Raw genomic sequence first — 17,717 nt, forward strand, 5'->3', positions numbered from 1 at the left:
CATGTGGGAGCATCAAAATAGTACAACATATGCGCGAATGATCCACATGAGATTTTCACATGCTTTATTTGTAATAGGACGAGATTTTGATTAGAGACTTGGTGCTCCCTGTTTTGTTTCGCTTCTCCTCTGAGTAAATTAGCTTAGCCAAGACATAGTATGGATATGCATCCCCGTCGTGTACTACCTGTCTCTGCTGTTTTGACTACTGATCGAGATAGCTACGTCTACCTCAAAAACATGTTAACAGTATCCCAAAACTTTTGAAGGAAGAAACATTACTACAAAACCAGCATGCATATCAAATTTTGACTTTAGACAAGAGATATTACAATCTTCTAAAAGGGCACCAAATGCTAATGCAACATTTACATACGGAGCTGTCATAGGGATGAACCATCCACAAAATCATGGGTATTCCTATTTCTGTGAAAGTACTCCAATTCCCACTTTAGAATTTCAATCGAGAAACTTTGTTGCCGTTCAACCTCTATTTCCTATGTCAAAACCAAGACTTGAGAATGAATAGCCTGTACGTAGAAATACCAGATGCAAGTTGAGAAGGCTACTTGTAACTGAAAAGACTGACTTCTCAAGTTCAACTTTGGAAATGCCATATGAGAGCAAGAACAATACTGCCAACGAGGAGGCAAGAACTGAAGGTTGACCTTGGTGGGTTTGGCAATATTTGGCAGCTTGTAAATACTCAACATGTGCCAATCAAATCCTAAGAAAGCAGTGCGCTAATCAATTTGGCAATCTCTATTGTGTACAAATGTTTGATAAGAATCCTAATAATTCTGCATTGTAACAAGTGGTCTGATACTTGGATAGGGAATGTTACATTTGGAAATCAGGTGTTTAGTAGGAAGTAATAAGCAAGACCTTCGTTTCATTAGGTGATTGCTATTGTTGGGAGATTTCCTACATGAATAGTAGTATATAAGTACTGCCTAGAACTGGAGTAAAATGTTAGGATGCCCCAATCAGCTTTAACTGAATATGTACATATTAAATGAAATTCACATTGTCAGTAGCTACCCAAGGGACCAAGGCAAAGCTGGCAGCTATGATGTTTATAAATTTCGAATTCATACCTATGAAAGTAAAGAGTGCAATTGGTAACTGAAGTATTGAACATAAGAACATACCTTTCATGGCGTCAGGAATGTCTTGGATATTGCAATCAGGCTATATCTGATCCCCGTTGATTTCTGTAACTTGTTGATGATTTAGTAGATAAAAAATGAATCTCATTCTCATAGCAATAATCAATGGCATTATATATCCAAAATAATTTCATACCAGGTGGGCTTGCAAACAACTATATCTGGAGAAACTATGCACTGAAGCATTAGGACAACGAAAATTATATTTGTACTTTCACGAAGAAATGTTGTCGCAAAGGAAATCTTAATACTGTGAGAAAACTTGTATCATACTCCTTTGAATCAGAGTCACATTTCCATGTTTCATGCTAAATGGGCTCTGCAAGTTCTAGTCATGAAAACACAAGCTACTTAATGAGCACTTACCTTGGAGGCATTTCCTCGAGCAGTTGCTGTGCATAGTCTGTCGATGCCCCCTATGGCCCTACGTCTTTATGAGCTCTACCCGGCGTGCTCTGGAGGTTCAGGAGGTTCCACGGGGGGGGGGGGGGTGCCGGGGAGCTGCACAGCACTGGTGCCACTTGCCTTCTTTGTCGCCGGATCTTGCACGGTGCCGGCGTAGACACCGCGGCTCGCAAGCTGTGTGAGGAGTGTGGACATCAAACAACAATCGCGGAAGAGGCTGACGGCGCTTGAGGATGGAGGCATAGCAAAGTTGATCGGTGACTGCTGGAGGGATGGAGGACGGGTGCGGAGGAGGGTTAGCCAGTTTGGTGAAAGCAGTGCCACCGCGAGCGACAAGGTGGGAAGCTCGATGGTGCTGGTTGAAGTGGATCGGGGAGAGCTTCCTCTTGCACCTCGACAGCCGCGGGAGGCGAGGGGAAGGCGGCTATGGTCGGAAGAAGGCGGCAGCAACGAGTCCAGTCCAGCTCAGCAGCTCGGGATGAAGTATCTAGACACAAGACACCCCCGTTCAGCTGCTGTGCGGCTGCTGCTAGTGACGTGGACCGTTCGATCAAAATCCAATGGATGAGAATTGCTAGTGACGTGGTCGAATGAGAAGCCTGAGCGTATGGTGCAGATTTCGTTCGTTAGAGATAGGACTGTAGGAGTATTTTTTCCATGTGCAACAGTTCATCAGTAGAGTGTCCACTAATTCCATGTCAACCTGCCATTATATCATTGTGTTACTAAGCCAGTCTCAATGAGAGTTTTATGGAGGGTTTCATAGCATTAAATATCATTAATTTTGCTGACATGACAAAAAGAGAAGGATGGAGTTTCATGGAATGTGAGGAGAGTTTCATTACCATAAAACTCATCTAGTACAGTTATCTAGTTCCCAGTCTAGATAACTGTGCTCATAAAACTCTCACTGAGACTTGTCTAAAACGCACATGCAGCTCGAGTGCCGAGGAGTCAAGAGACCGCAGCGAGGAGTCGAGAGACCGCGGCCTTCACCAATCACGACCATGTAAATCTCCAAAACAAACCGAGTGCCAGCTGGTTTTATTTGGTTCGCGCTAGCACACCTAGCGCTATAAGAGAATCTTGCATGTATGAAATACTAAACTAAATTTATTTGCAAAAAATTTCACAGATAAGTGCAACTTTGCGCGACGAATCTAATAAGCTTAATTAATTCATGATTATCTACAGTAATGCTACATTAATCATTCTCTAATTAAACGATCAAAGGTCTCATTAGATTCGTCTCGCGAAGTAGCGCAGGAGTTGTGGAGTTAGTTTTGTAAACTGCTTTTATTTATTGCCTCTAATTGATGATTAAAATTTGCTATAGTAATCTAGCGCTACTAAATTGGTCATGCAAGTCCCGGCTGCACTAACCGCAGAATCCCAGCCGCGCCGTGTGGTCAGCGTTCGGCGAGAGGCCCATCCCCCTGCTCCGCAGTGGTGTCACCTCACTCTTGGGGGCTTTGGGCGGCTGGGGGCCCGGTCCGAGCACCACGCGCCGAGCCGCTTGCCCCTCACCAACCTGCCAGCATCCACGAATCGCGACCGGGGCCTGTGGACTTTGGGCTTGGGCGACATCTCTCTGATGGTCTCGCGGCGTCGACGGCCTCTTCTGCCACCTGAGCTAACCAGCGGACGCACACGTCAGCCTAGGGCGCTTTTTTCATTTTTATATTAAAAAAATAAAATTTCAAAAATATATACCGAATCGAGAAATTTTCAAAAATAGGTGCCTGTCGCCCATCCAGTGGGCGACAGGACCTAAATGTAAAAAAAATTATATTTAGGTCCTGGCGCCTAAGGCGCATTAAACAGTGAACTTGTAAAATTGATATAAAATCGTAGAAAAATAAAAAAATACAAACTCAACTGTTCTGGATTCTATGAAACAAGATATACAACTTTTGTTACATAAAGTTTTTCATTTGATCAATGTATCTTGCTCTATTTTAAATACCAGTTTAATGCACTTTTATTTAAATCTCAAGATCCATCCTTTATATGCATGTCATCTTTGGCCAGAGTGTTGCATATGGTGAGCATAGGCTTATACAAAATTGGTAGGCCCAGAAAACATTTCTAGAATAAGTTTTTAAATTAAATCTTGCAATATGTCTAGTTTAAATGGGTTATTTATCCATGCTGTTATACTGAGTATTAGAAGCCATAACTTTTACGGTACCATTATTTTATTTCCTAAGAGATATAAAAAAAGTTTGGTAAATTTTATATAAGCACAACTAGACCAAATGAATTATTTCAGATTTTTCTAGGTACAAGAACTATTTTTCTTGATTTAGATACATTGATCAAATGAAAAACTTTATGTAACAAAAGTTATAGATATTATTTCATAGAATCAAGAATAGTTGAGTTTGTATTTTTTTGATTTTTTTTACGATTTTATATCAATTTTACAAATTTACTGTTTAATGCGTCCTGAGCGCCAGGTCCTAAATGTAAAAAAATTTCCTGTCGCCCACCCATTTTTGAAAATTTCCTAATTCGACATATATTTTTGAAATTTTGTTTTTTTTAATATAAAAATGAAAAAAGGCTAACCTAGGATCCAGCCGCTGGGCGCCCTACGCGATCGCTGTCCCCCTCGCGCGGCAGTTCCTTCCGCTTGTCGCCGCCGCCCGTCTCGATCGCTCCGTGCCCGGGAGGAGCAGTCACGAACGACAGAGCGCGCACAATCATTGAGCTAGCTCACACAACTGTTCAGTCATATCGACTGTGGTGGAGGAGTCACATCGAATGCGTGCGCGGTGGAGGCGGGTAACTCGGCATGTTTCGCGTCGTCGCTAAAATGCGCAATGCGAAATTGGGCCAGTGCCTGCAGTACTCCTATCCTATTCCTACGTGATCAGAATTCAGAAATGAGCATGAGGAATACGCCGCTTCAGTTCTCTTGGTGCAGCCATGCAGATGTACTGTAGGCTGTAGCTAAGTACATGGCAAAAATGCCCTGGGACTCATAAAAGGAGCTCCACTCCTTTTAGAAATGGACAGCAAACTAGTACTAGCTGGTAATAATAATAATAAACCAGTCGCATTCGCCGGGCATGCTGCTCGGGCATGTTCTCGCAGTGTCAACCACCATCAGCGCGGCCGGCACGCCCCCGCTCTCTGATTAGCACCAGAGGCCTTGCCGGAGCCAGGAACCCACCCGATGTCACGCATCCCCAGCGTACGCACGACCGCCGTGCATCCGGTGAATAGGGCGCGATGGGGGAAAGTGACCCCGGCGAGCGCAGAGGCGCAGCACCAGAAACCTGATTGTCGTGGTCCCTGCGGACCATCCTAGATTCCTAACGACAGTTTAAGCGGAGTACTGCTCGCTCGAACAGTTTGGTTTTGCAAATCTCGAGCACGCGGTAGTAGTACGCGTACGATGCAGCTGATGCCAGGAGCCCAGGACAACCTTTCGCTCTCCGACTGGCGCGGCAGTGCTCCAGATTTCGATCCGGTGCCTCAGTCACCGTCACTTTCAGGTTATCTTTTCTTCGCACGCAGCTAAAGCTGCATCAAAGTATATGCGTTTTGTTTGTTTGAACACCATGTATACGATACGAGAAGGTTCCTTGAAAAAGAATGCGCAGAAAAGAACCGGCCGGCAGTGCGGCACAAGCGACAGGAGAGGCAGCGGCCGAATCTGACTGGCACCTAGGATTGGTAACAGTAACAACACCTCATGATGCCAGTGCCCCGCCACAGCGCGCGACGTCGGCAACCGCCGACCGGATCCAGGCCGGGGGGGGGGGGTGCGGCCGCACAGGGCCTCTATTTTCTGGGCCCCAAAATTTATCCGTAACCCATCACACTTCATCTTATTAACCCAACAATTATTAGTTAGATTCTGTCTTGTTTCTAAAAGCAATTTCAGCATATCTTTTAAGCAGACTCCTATCTCAAATTTAGAGTATAAAACTAAAAAAATATACTCTAGCAGACTCTCTACTAGACCCTTTATTTCAAGGAGGCCTCCAAATTTCCTTTTTCTTTCTACATTCCTAGTGGGCTCTACGGAGTCCTCTATCCTAAGTTAAAACTGAGAGCTATTGATAGAGTTGGAGTAAATTTAGAGGCCTCTAAAAATAGAGGCAGACCCATTTAGCGCTTAGAGGATCTGATTTAAGGGCTGTTGCTGGAGTTGCTCCTAGCCGATCCAAATGTGAGTGACAGACATTGAACATGCGCCCATAGCCAAAAGACCTGCTAGCTTGCTCTGTTGCCCTCAAGAGTCTTGCATTTGGCGATTCATCTTCACACAATCATAACACGCGCTCAAAGCCGACAAAACGGCAGTAACAGTAAGCGACGACAATAGGCGGCAGACAATATCATGACGCCGCGCGACAACCAGACGGCAGCACCTGGGAAGTTATGCGACATGATATGAAAATTATCATATTTTCCACACAGGGCACCGCTTTATACCGGCACGGCCCTGGCCGGACATGGGCGTGGGCGACCTGCCCGCCACGCCGCCATCTGGGCTCTGCCCATCCCTGCCCCACGCGCCCCTATCGCTCGCGATACTGCAGCAGGGCCTGGGCTCAGCGGTGGTTGCGGAGTGGCTTTCCGGGCCCTGAACGCACTGACATGGACGGGCATGGAGCCAGGGGGAGATCACCGGCACGACGCCGCCCCGGCGTCTCCCGAGCAGGCACAGGCACGCACGCACCGGTCGACAGCACGGTGCCGTCCGAGCGTCGAGCTCGAGGAGTGGGAGTGGTGCTCGTGAGTTCGCCGGGCATTATTGCGCGCCCCTCTGCAGCTAGCTAGCTTCCTGCTCCACTGCTCGCCCCTTTCTGAATTTATGGACGTGTTCGGGAACTGCTGGGCCATCGCCCATACACGCCACATGCGCGCCATCATGCGTGTGCGCTTTCGAAACAGGTTGCCTGTTCTGGAACGGACGCGGGTGGCCGGACCCCTGCGAGCAGCTCTGGGCCTCTGGCCTCTGGGTGGGTTCCGTCGCACGATCAGGAGGTCGAACGCGTGCATGAGGCACACTTCGTTGATGGGTCCCTGATCGGATCCCAATTACTATGCGCACACTGCTTATCAACAGAGCATCTCCAAGAGTTTAACAAATTTTACTTGGCAAATCTTGTGTTTTGCCAACTTTTAAAAAAATATGCTAAGTAAAAAAAGAGTTCATCTCCAATAATTTGGTATAATTCACTTGCCAAACCCAGATATAACTTACATAAAAAACTTGAGAGAGAAACAAATTATGTTTATGCACTTCCACCTCATGAAAACTTACATCAGAAACCTGAGACAGAAACAAAATTATTTTTATGTCCTTCCACCACTTCTGATATGGACGGATGCGCCGCGGATACGAGCGCGCATATATACGCGAGCGGAGGCTCTTTTTCCGAACTTGGCATAAATGACAACATGGGATGGGAACTATTGGAGAAGGTTTTTTCTGTTTTTGCCAAAAAAAATAAAAATGACAACCTGGGATGGGGAACTCTTGGAGATGCTCCAAGCATGTCAAATGTGGTAACGCCTGCCTTTTTAAAGAAGTTTTTGTTCAAACCTTTTTTAAAAGCTAATCTAATGAGGAAAACATGCACCAATTCTTATTTTTTTGATAATATGCTTCTGTATTCCTTTAGTTAAGGATAAAGTACAAATACACAAAGAAATACAGAAACATACATGAAGGATACATGGACAACTGTTTCCACCAAACTACGCAAAAGGACCCTGAACAAACTGAAAAATACAAAGAGACCCCTGGAACCTTCGCGAGCCACCAGCACTCAAACTCGTCGCCGCCGGACATCGCCGCCGGAGAAGAAACCGAGTACCGCCATGAACCGAAGAAGCCCATCGCACACAGGCTTTTGTTGGAGTCGCAGTGTAAGAAGCCATCGGCGAAACGCCCATCGACCGGGGACACGCCCCAACTCCTCCAAGTCCTGGATCCAACCTCGCTGTCGACGACCACCGTCGAGGGAAGACCGAGTCGGAATCCACCGCCAAACAGCCACACCACCCGCAGCCATCGCTGCATCCTTGAAGCAAAAGAAGGCCAGCAGCCACCCCATCAGGTAGGAAGGGAGACTCACCGACCGCAGGCTCTGAAGCAGAACCCCACGACCTCGCCGATGAAGCTGGAGCATAGCAACACCGGGGCGAGGAAGAGGCCTGGAAACCTTATTCCCCTGCGCCGCCGTCGCCATCGCCTTGTCGACGCCGCCAAGAAAGCCAAGCCGCAGAGGAACACCCCTCGGCAAAACTTAGCTCCGCCTCCGACGACCGACGGCAAACACAACCTAGGACTAGCACAACTACCTACCCTATATACATCCGCACGGCAATCCCGCAGTCTCACTCCCTCTCCGACGGCTCTCCGGTCATCGGAGTGGAAGGAGACCGGCGGAATCGCCGCCGGAAACGGCGTCGCCCCCTTTTCCGCCTCTCTCAGCTGTAGCCGGTTCGAGAGGGTGCGAGAGACTGGGGTAGCTTCATGGCGTTTGGGGTCCGGTTCTTGGGGCCCCCTCTTCTCTCCTCTCCTCCAAGAGGGAGGAAAGAGAGGAGGGAGGTGAAGGAGAGCACCAATTCGTTTTGTGGTCTAAACTACTGAATTAGATGGCCCCAAACGCCCAAACAGATTTGATTTCACTGAAACTTTCCAAAAATCTAGAGCTATATACGAACTATGGAGATTCATCAGCTTTTTGTACCCCGTAGCTTCGTAGCACCTGCGAGCTATGTGCGAGAAAAGGAGATTCTGTGACAAAATTAGATCGGTCTTGAAAGAAAATGCATGGTCAGGCATGTGCATTGCATTAACGCGACGGTAGAATCATCTCCGAAGTCCGTGGACAAACCCGGTGCATGTGACTGTGAGGATCAATCTGCAGTGTCGATTTTTCTCAATGGCCATCCACGCAGTGTACCGTACGCACATACGTGCTACTGTACCCATGCGTCATTCTTTTCTTCAAGCTAACGAGCGGGCTAGAGTTGGCACACTCTACTACCTAGCCCATGGACCAGAACAGAGGAGCAGTACGCGAGCTTAAAGACCTGCCAAAAAAGAAAAAGGGTCCGGTCCGTTCTCGTGTAGTAGAGCAGAGCCTACGTCGTCCAGGACCGCAGCTAAAGGCCGGCCCTGTTGGTTGCGCAGCCGCTGGCTAGACTCCATCAGCCGGGCCGGTCCTCGGCGCTAGCCTAGCACTGACCAATCGGGTAGCTGCTCGTGGCTAGCTGATCGACCACTTCTGAGTTCTGACCCGGCGCGCGGGCGTTAATGCGATCGATCCATGCCGCCGGCCGGCGTGGGCGCGCCACCTACGCCTATGCCCGGTCCACGGGGAACGGACGGACGGGCTCGCCACAGCGCCCCCATCATTCGATGGCTTTTACTCGCGCCACGCACGGCCCGGGTCGGGTCGATCCACGGATCCTGCCTCCCCGCATCGGCGGCAGGGCCGTGCACGCACGCACGCCTGGTGCCGTGCGGGCGCGGGCGGCGGAGCGCGCGCCATGCCGCGGGGGCGCGTGCGCGAGCGGCAGCGCCGAGTCCGTACCGCTGCTGGGGCGCCGGCCGATCGATCGGCCGGGGTGCGCGTACGGCACACCGCCCATGCCGTGCGCCCGTGCCGGGATGGATGATCAGATCGCGCGCGCAGCGGACGGAGTGGGGAGGAGGGGTTCGGGATCGGGCGCGTGCATGCATGCATGCGCGCGGATCGGGGAATTATTGGCAGGTGAAAGAGTGGTGGTGGTGGCCGGCCGACGGATCGATCCGGCCGTTGGTGTTCTGGGCTTCTAGCCACCTTTACGAGCGCTGTACGTGATCCTTTGGCGGTACAATAATGCGGCGGAGGCGCTCCGTCCGGCCGGGCCGGCCCCGGGCCGGGGCTGGCCAGCAGCGAGTGGCTGCCTCTGCGTCCCATGATGTGGCGTCGCGTTGCTCCTTCCTTTGAGGGGACGAGGACGGACGTTCCCGGTTCTGCTCTGTCAGGGCGGCATCACGGATCGGTGGAGTACCGGTGCTAGTCACCGGTCAGAGCGGGTCGATCGACCAGGTAGCCGCGGAAAGGTCAGATCCGGCGGCCGTTACGGCGACTGGAGAGAGGCCGGGACGAGCACCGCCGCCGGCAAAAGGGACAGGTCTTCTTTTCTGAAGGAACATAAAAGGGACAGGTCTTCGGTGCGGAAGTCTGGCCGTGTTACTTGGCTGGTGCTGGAGTGGTGTGAGAGAAAAACACTGTTGGCTGGCTGGTGCTAGAGGTTGCTGCTGGAGTGGTGTGAGAGAAAAATACTACTTGTTGACTGGAGGCCGCTGGAGCATAATAGAGTCAGGTCCACCGTAATAAGCAGTTAAGCCCACAACAGTGCTGCCGATAATCGGTCAGGTAATATGACCGGATGACACCTGATTGTGGTAACCTGCACGGATACGATACGAGCGAGCGGTTCAATTTGGTCCGTCCGTAAGCTATCGCTGCTCGATTAATATTTTCCATCCGTGCGCACGCAATCCATCAATTTTTTTTTCCTGAAGAAACAATCCATCGATAATTGAAGAGCACAATTAAGCCAAGCATCGAGCTAGCTCCATCACGCCACCACCAACCGGACGTCCAGGATCCCATTCGTACGGTACGTCCCCGGCCGGTCCAACTAATTAATCCTCTCCCTAGCTAGCTAGCATACCCTACGCGTGTCCTAATGTCCCTATCGCATATCTAAGCCCTTCTAGGCCGGGAGACTGGCCTTTTGGCTTGGCACACCCTCTTTAGCTAAGCCCCGGGCCGTTGATCTTTCCCTTAGCTTACATGCACGGTTGGTGAGACCGGCAGGCAGGCAGCTGGCGCGCGGGTGGACCAGGCCATGTTTGGTTGGCGCTAGTTTAGTTTTGTGGCGCTAGTGAATAGTGACACTTTGACTATTAATTACAGTGTCGAACAAAGTCAGTTTACAAAACTAACTCTAGAACCCCGCGCTAGTGATCCTGAAGAATCTAATGAGACCTTTGACCGCGCGATTAGAGTACAGTACTGTAGCATCACTGTAGCAAATCATTGATTAATTACTGTCATTAGATTGGTTGCGAAAAGTTACGCCCATCCCTAAAAAGATTTTACAAATAAACTTCATTTAGTACATCCATTCCTAAAAAAATTTACAAATAAATTTTATTTAGTACACAATGCATGTGAAATTCTTTTTTCGGGAAACATGCGCGCTAGAATTCTTGCCGACCCAAACAAACAAGGCTTAGCCGCTAGCGACCGAGCGGCGGCAGGGCGTACGGCCGGCGATTGGTAAAGCACCGGTGGTACGAGCGCGCTCATGGCCTGCGCGCGCGCGGTGAGATCGACCGACCGGCCGGCCGGTCACGCATGCGCATGAGCAAGCGCCCTGCCGATCGAGCGGCAAGCGCACGGATCGGCATGCGGCAAAGCCGCGGCGAGCGGCATGCATGTCTTCGGCTCCTCTCGACAGACCAACACACGGCTGCGGTACGTCGCGGCGCGGGGGGGGGGGGGGGGGGGGGGCGCTCCCTAACCAACGTTCTGCAGGGGCAGGCCGAGGGCCCATGATTAGGTCGGGCAAGCGATGAGGGGAGAGGGAGGGAGGGATCACCGATTGCCAGAGTGACCGGCCGCTTTTATCCTCTACAGCGGAGGGTACCTGTTCCGCATGGCGCAATATGCTCTCGCCTACAGTGGAGCATGGAGCGCATGGTCCCGAGATTCATATCGTCCGTACGTACTCTTGTCCCGTGCTTAAAATATTAGCGACGCATTGCCCGTAGGTCGTCACATGAGTTTTGCGGTATATGCCGTCACATTATTTGAAGCCAAATGCTAATGTTAATGTGTGTGAGCTAGACTTTAGATAAAATTTTAAAATTTTAGCAAGAAGTACGAGTGATAATATATGCTAAAGTTTAGTAGTGTATTCAGCTTTCAAAAGATCATAAGACGGAGGCTTCACGCTCTACCACCATGGTTTACTTCTTTTGTGCAGTTAGGGCACGTCTTTGCTTTTCTGGTCGGAGGTTTCTCTTGGCGCTGAGCTGCATCTTAAAGCTTAGGATTATGCTATGCTATCCACGCAGAAGCGCGTGCTGAAGAACTGCACAGCAGAAGGATTACGCGCCGACCGACACCCTGCACGGCCACGCCACAAGGATCGCGATCGGCCGCAGCGAGCCGGCGGAGCGCGGCCAGCTGCTGCAGGCTTTCTACATCCATTGCACCATGTGCTCGAGCGAGCGCGCGCACTGACTTGCAACAGCGGAACCGATGCCGCCCCGGCATGCATGCCCGCGCGTGATCGGCAGCGCTGGCGGGGGGGGGGGGGGGGGGGGGCACGATGCCTCCCCGTCCCGCAGTGGCGGAGCTAGAACTGAACTGTAGGGGAGGCTATTTTTCCTTGACTTAGAATTGAACGGTAGGGGAGGCTATTTTTCCCTGACTAAGAACCAAGTAGGAAGAAGCCTGCCCTTAGTAGGTGGCGCTAGTGATTGGACGAACCACAAATCGATTGGAATTAGTGGATTGCGACAACCGAAGTCCGATTCATCTCACAGCCACGCTGCGGAGGCGGGCGAGCAGCAGATGATGGAGACCGCAGACTAGGGGGAGGGGGCTGTAGGGGGCTGATGAGGCGTAAGCGACGATGCGGTCGTCACTCCGATGCTACGTGCTGTCTGCAACTTCTTGCGTGGCTGCCAGCCTGGATAATTTGATGCACACAAGATGGACCTTCAATATTTCAATTTTGCATATACCTATGTAATTTCATTTGGACAAGGGGGGCATAGGCCTCTTTTGCTGACATGTAGCTCCGCCACTGCCGTCCCGGGACAGTCGAAGCGCCGCGGCTCTTCGGAAGGCAGGCACGCGCCCTGTAGCCCGAGCAGGCGAGCACCACGTACCGACGTTTTCGCTCCGACAGTAATGGCCTGCTTAGCTCGGAAAACGATTGTCGGGCGAGCTGCCACTGTGGGCGGCATGCACCATGCATCGCCTCGCCGGAACAGTGCTGGCCGCGCGCGCTGTGCTCGGTTTCTGTTTGCGCTTTGCACTTTCGGGAACCTGCTGCTGTCGCCCGTGCTCCTCAGCCGTCGCCGCGGCGGTGGCGTCACTGATGAGGGGATCTGTCGGCTAGCCGGATCGGCCGGCGAACAGCGCCGTACCGCGCGCGCCCCTGCGACGCAGCTCTTGGACTTTGGCGTCAAAGCACGGGCGGGCCCGGGCCGGTACGGGCGCCTCGCTCAGCAGTCTCAGGAGGTTCATGTGCCCTGTGCCGTCTGGGGCAGCCGCCGGGCATGCAGAGCTCGGAGTCTGCCGGGGCGACGAGCCGACGACGGCGACGCGCGCGGCACTGTTCGGGGATGGCAACGGGTCATGCATGCGGCAGCCATCGGCAGCAGCAGCGTCTGCGTTGATGGGGACACATGTTTTCAGTGGGGCTCTTTTCAGGCTTTTCCGGCCGGTACCACCCTCCGCCTACGCGGGCTACGGCGCTAGGCTTTCCCCAGCCTGCCTCCCCAAGCAGGGCTACTGCTCCGGCACACCCTCTATCCACTTTTGTCAACAAGCAAAAGCTGTTAGCAGCAGCACCAGGCACCAGCAGCTAGCATGCATGGTTCGCTGTAATCGTGTTTGGGTTAATCTAATGCTGCTTGGACTACGGAGGGCGCACTCATCTTATCCATTGTCGGCCTTCCTTGCTGGCAAAGCTCTTGTTCACGGGTCCCCACTCCCCAGTCTAGTGCGCGCTGAGAGTTACGGTTATGTCGTCGTCAACCACCCTTGGTTATTAGTCAAAACTCCTGTGCTCTAAACTTATTGTACGAGATCCCAGGCTAAAAGCTAGAGAGGGTTATACTATATAGCTAGCACGTTGGGGATTTGCTTTGCGACTAATGTATTCTCCAGCATCGTCCTTGTCATGTGCGCGACTTGGGACGGGATTTAAGTAGTAGTATTCGGCTCACATGCTGGAAAAAAAAGTATGAGCAGGACATTGCTAGTGCTGAGCTGGGATTTTCTTCTGGGATGTTGGAGATCAGCTTCAGCTTCGGGGATTTGCTTTTATCTGCTTAGAGCAGCAAAGTCTACATACTAGAAGGCAATTTCAAGGGAAGGGATAAAGTGGACAACGGGGTATGGATGTCATATACAATCTGCAGGGAGCTGTTTGTCTGCTGATACGATCTTCGGTATGGAAGTTCCCTGTTTCGCTAAAATACCCTTGCGTTAGAACACCTGTTCGCTGCCCGGTCCTTTTCTGGACATGTACAAAAAGGGGGCCCGGCCGTATCGAGGAAGAAAGCATCGACGGTATGGGCACGCTTTGTTGCGCCGCAATGATTTCCAGCTTTCTGTATCCATGGTGCTCGAGCCATACATACCAGGGATGGCGGGTGTGGATTCACCGGAAGGAGAGAGACCGCGCCGGCCGGTCGGTCATCGCGTGAGCAAGGCCGGCCAAACATGGAGGGGCTCAAGGGCAAAGCGGACAAAACCCGCGACGCCACACCGCCGCCCGCGCTCGCTAAATGGAAACTTGTTTTCACCACGTCGTTGTCCGCCACGAGCCCACGAGAAGCTGCTTTATCAGCTCGGGTCCCTTAAACCTGTCCACCAAATCATGCCGGCCATGCGTGAGCAGTAACCTGTGCATGCGATGCGAGGAGACATGGACACGCGCTGTTTTTTTTTTGGCTGGGTTTGGGCGTACGGGGATCGCCTGTAGAAAGAGGCGACGGTCGTCTGGCCTCTCTGGTACGTCCGGTGCGCGTATGCGCTCCGGAACAGTGATCCCGGGATAAACGAGCATCTTTAGCTAGCTGGGTCTAGAGGGGCAGCGGCTAGTAGCATGGACATCCCAGCTGCCCCTGGCTGCTCCGACAGCGCGGGTAATTGCCGCGGGGACCCGGCCGGAGGAGCGAGGGACGGTGGTCCGCCCACCGGCTGCGATTCCTAGCAATCGTCGGGGCGCGAGCGCGGCGGCCGCCGGCGCCGGGGCTGTGGCCTTGGCTCTTGCGCCTGCGCGCCCTGCTCAATCATGTCGCGCGCGCCGCGCCGGCGCGGCGCCCCCCCGGCGGCCGGCGGCCCGCGGTCGTGCGCCAGGGACCGAAGGAACACCAGATGCGTGCGTTCAGCCGCGCGCCCCCCTGCCATCCCCGGGACCGCGCGGCGCGGCGGCACGCGGTCGTACGTTTGCGGGTGCGCGGCACGCGCTCCGGGAGGGGGAAGTTCGGAGGACTCCGGAGTCAATCGTCGCGTCTCGCCGTCGTGCCGCGCGGAGCGGGACGAAGAGTCGAAGATGGGGACGGGGGGAGGGAGCTGGGCGTGTCGCCGCCTGCGGCTTCGGGGTTTGCGCTGGCGAGAGGGGCTTGAGAGGTAAGGATAGATTCAGATGTTTATTTCAGATTTTTTGTCATTTTTCTTTGATTATAGACAAATAAGATATAGAATTTACTATGTAAATTTATAGCCTATTTAACATTGATCTTGTAAAGATTCATAAAAACTAAACCTCAAATTTATCATATATATTCTCAAATAATAGATATAAAAATTCGAATACGGATCGGATACGGATTCGAATCTTTTTTCACCTTTTTAATTGTATGGAGCAAATAATACATAAAAAACCTATACAAAATTTTATTCTTATGTGTAATAATATGCTTGATAATATAAAAAAAATTAGCATAAAATTTTAAAAACATCTATTTTAAAATATCAAATTTGTTTTAAGAATTCGAATGTCTAGATCCATGCTTATTGAGAGGGACGGGAGGGGTGGTGGTGGAGTGGAGTGGGAGGCGCGGCGGCGTGCTGGTGCTGCCAGCATCGGACGCCTGCCTGCCGCGGCCGCGGGGAGACTTGGGTGGATTCCTGGTGAACTGTTGCGCGATGGTCCTGACACGCCGCATGTGGTGCCAATCTGCTAGCCGTGGCATATGGCGCCCTGTGCGTGCTCTTTAATTTTTGGGTAATTTTGCTAGAAGACACTCTTGAATGTTGATATTTGCTAGTGGACACCATTCAAATTTGTCTTTGCTAGAAGACATCATTCAAATACAAATATTTGCTTCAAGACACCAAACTAATAAAGTAATGATTTTTTAGAGTATAGGGGGGAGAGAAAATAGTCAATGGACAAAAATGCCCCTCCGGCCCACCATTACTTCCAACCCGTCAGCCTCTTCTTTTTTTTTAATTTTAAAATCAGCCTATCGGCCCCGCGTCTGCCCCTTCCCCACTTTGCCGCCATGGCCGCTTGGTCGCTCGCCTTCGCGGCGGCCATACATCCGCCCGTGCCCGTGCGGGCCACTGCGGCACCTCCTCGCGCTCCCCTGCGGCCGCCGCCGCGCATCCGCCTGCCCAGCCTGTGGCACGCCTCCGCCTGTACCGTTGGCTATGGCCACGCGCCACCGCGCTGGCCTTTGTGCCACCCACCTCCGTGCACGGCACACCGGCCTCATGGTGCTTCTCCCCACCCTCTGCGCTGCCTCGGTCGCACTCACCCTACCGTGCGGAACGGAGGACTCGGCGGCGGAGTTTAACGGCCGGGAAAAGAGCGGCCACCTCGCGCCGATGCCGACGCGGTGGGCCTCATCACAGAAGAGGTTGTGCACGGTGGCGCCGGTGCGGAGCGCGACAGTTGCGTCGAGGAGACCCGTCACGGACACCATCTGCTCCTGCGCGGAGATGGAGATGTTGAGGAGCGCGGCAGCGACGTCCACGCCCGCGGCCGTCGAGAGCTGCGCAGCGAGCAGGGGCATGGCGCCGGTCTCCGCCAGCAGCGTGCGCATCTTCGGGTCATCCTTGGAGGTGAGCCGGCGCAGAGGAGCCACGGTGCCGACGTAGATGCAGGGGCCCAGCCGCGGGGGGCGAGGCTGAACCGGAGCCTGGAACAACAGAATCAGTGTCCGGGCGCCGTCGTTGACGCTGCTCCCGAACTCTTCCTGGTGGTTACCAGCAGCTCCGCGCGGCGTACCAGCAGCTCCGGCGGCGGGTGCCTTCCTGGGCTGCTGGTCTTGCAACAGTGAACGCCGCTTCTTGCCACCGTGGCAGTCATATCCAACGCAAGATGTATAGAAACTAAAAAAAATACAGGGGCTAGAAGCTACTGATACGGGATTCACTTCAATAAGAGTACAATGGACTTTTCATCGTCTTTATCCCTCCCCAAACAAAAAAATGAATATTTTAATCTTTTCTATGTCTTGTGGCAAATAAATTTAAAAGAGCAGTGTCTATCAGCAAATTTAGTTTTAAAGGATGTCCATTGACAAATATCATATTTCTACGATGTCCTGGAGCAAAATCACCCTTAATTTTTACGTGCTTTTGGCTCACCACTGACTTCTTCTTCTTGTTTTTTTGGTTGAAAGATTTGGGGTCGCCATCTTCATTTCTGCAAGTGCGAGCGATTGTGCGAGCAGCTCTTGCACGAAAGTGGGCTTCATTGACACCTTCACCCGGATACTGTCTGCCTGCTGCCCGGTCGCTGTTTCGTTTCGCCAGAAGAAGTCATTTCCACCTTCTGAGAGAAAAAAAAAGGAGAAAGACGACAAATCAAAAGCCCGTGGGTGGACGGAAGGACTCGGGAACAGGTGACGTCGTCAAAGCGTCGGACGGCATGAGACCTTCACCAGAGAGGAGCAGAGGCCGGAGATGCGATGCGATAGGCATCTTTTATATTCCTCGCAACCGAAAAGTAAAAAAGAACCCAGGCGTACTCCCGCTGCGCCCGCCTGTACAGCACGCCACTTCACTTTAAAACTCCCAAAACACGACCCCAAACTCTTGTTTAGTTATAAATTTCAAAATTCCAAAAAAATTTCCGGTACCTACATGGCGACTTAAATCTAGACGAAATAAAAAACATATTGCACAGTTTGCCTGTAAATTGCGAGACGAATCTAATGAACCTAATTAGGCCGTAATCAGCCGCTAAATTGCTACAGTAATACTATAATAAACAACCTCTAACAATAAATTAATTAGGCTCATTAGATTCGTCTCACGATTTACAAACGAGTTCTGTAATTTATTTTGTGATTAGTCTATGTTTAGTACTTCAAATGTAAAAAGATATTTTTTTAAAAATTTTACACAGCAC

At 51.6% G+C, this 17,717-nt stretch overlaps 2 long non-coding RNA genes across 2 annotated transcripts; one reads left to right on the top strand and one right to left on the bottom strand.

The window, feature by feature from the left end:
• Positions 1-237: 237 nt before the first annotated feature.
• Positions 238-2,207, bottom strand: LOC120682752. The gene is made up of 2 exons (XR_005678595.1): positions 1,152-2,207; positions 238-530 (listed from the first exon to the last, which is right to left on the bottom strand). It is a non-coding gene; the product is annotated as an uncharacterized LOC120682752 (long non-coding RNA).
• A 12,701-nt stretch (positions 2,208-14,908) lies between these two features.
• LOC120682874 lies at positions 14,909-17,448 on the top strand. Its single transcript, XR_005678626.1, has 2 exons — positions 14,909-14,983; positions 16,987-17,448. It is a non-coding gene; the product is annotated as an uncharacterized LOC120682874 (long non-coding RNA).
• The last annotated feature ends 269 nt before the right edge of the window (positions 17,449-17,717 follow it).

Source organism: Panicum virgatum, chromosome 7N (genome assembly GCF_016808335.1).
Source record: "Panicum virgatum strain AP13 chromosome 7N, P.virgatum_v5, whole genome shotgun sequence".
Taxonomy (NCBI): Eukaryota; Viridiplantae; Streptophyta; class Magnoliopsida; order Poales; family Poaceae; genus Panicum; species Panicum virgatum.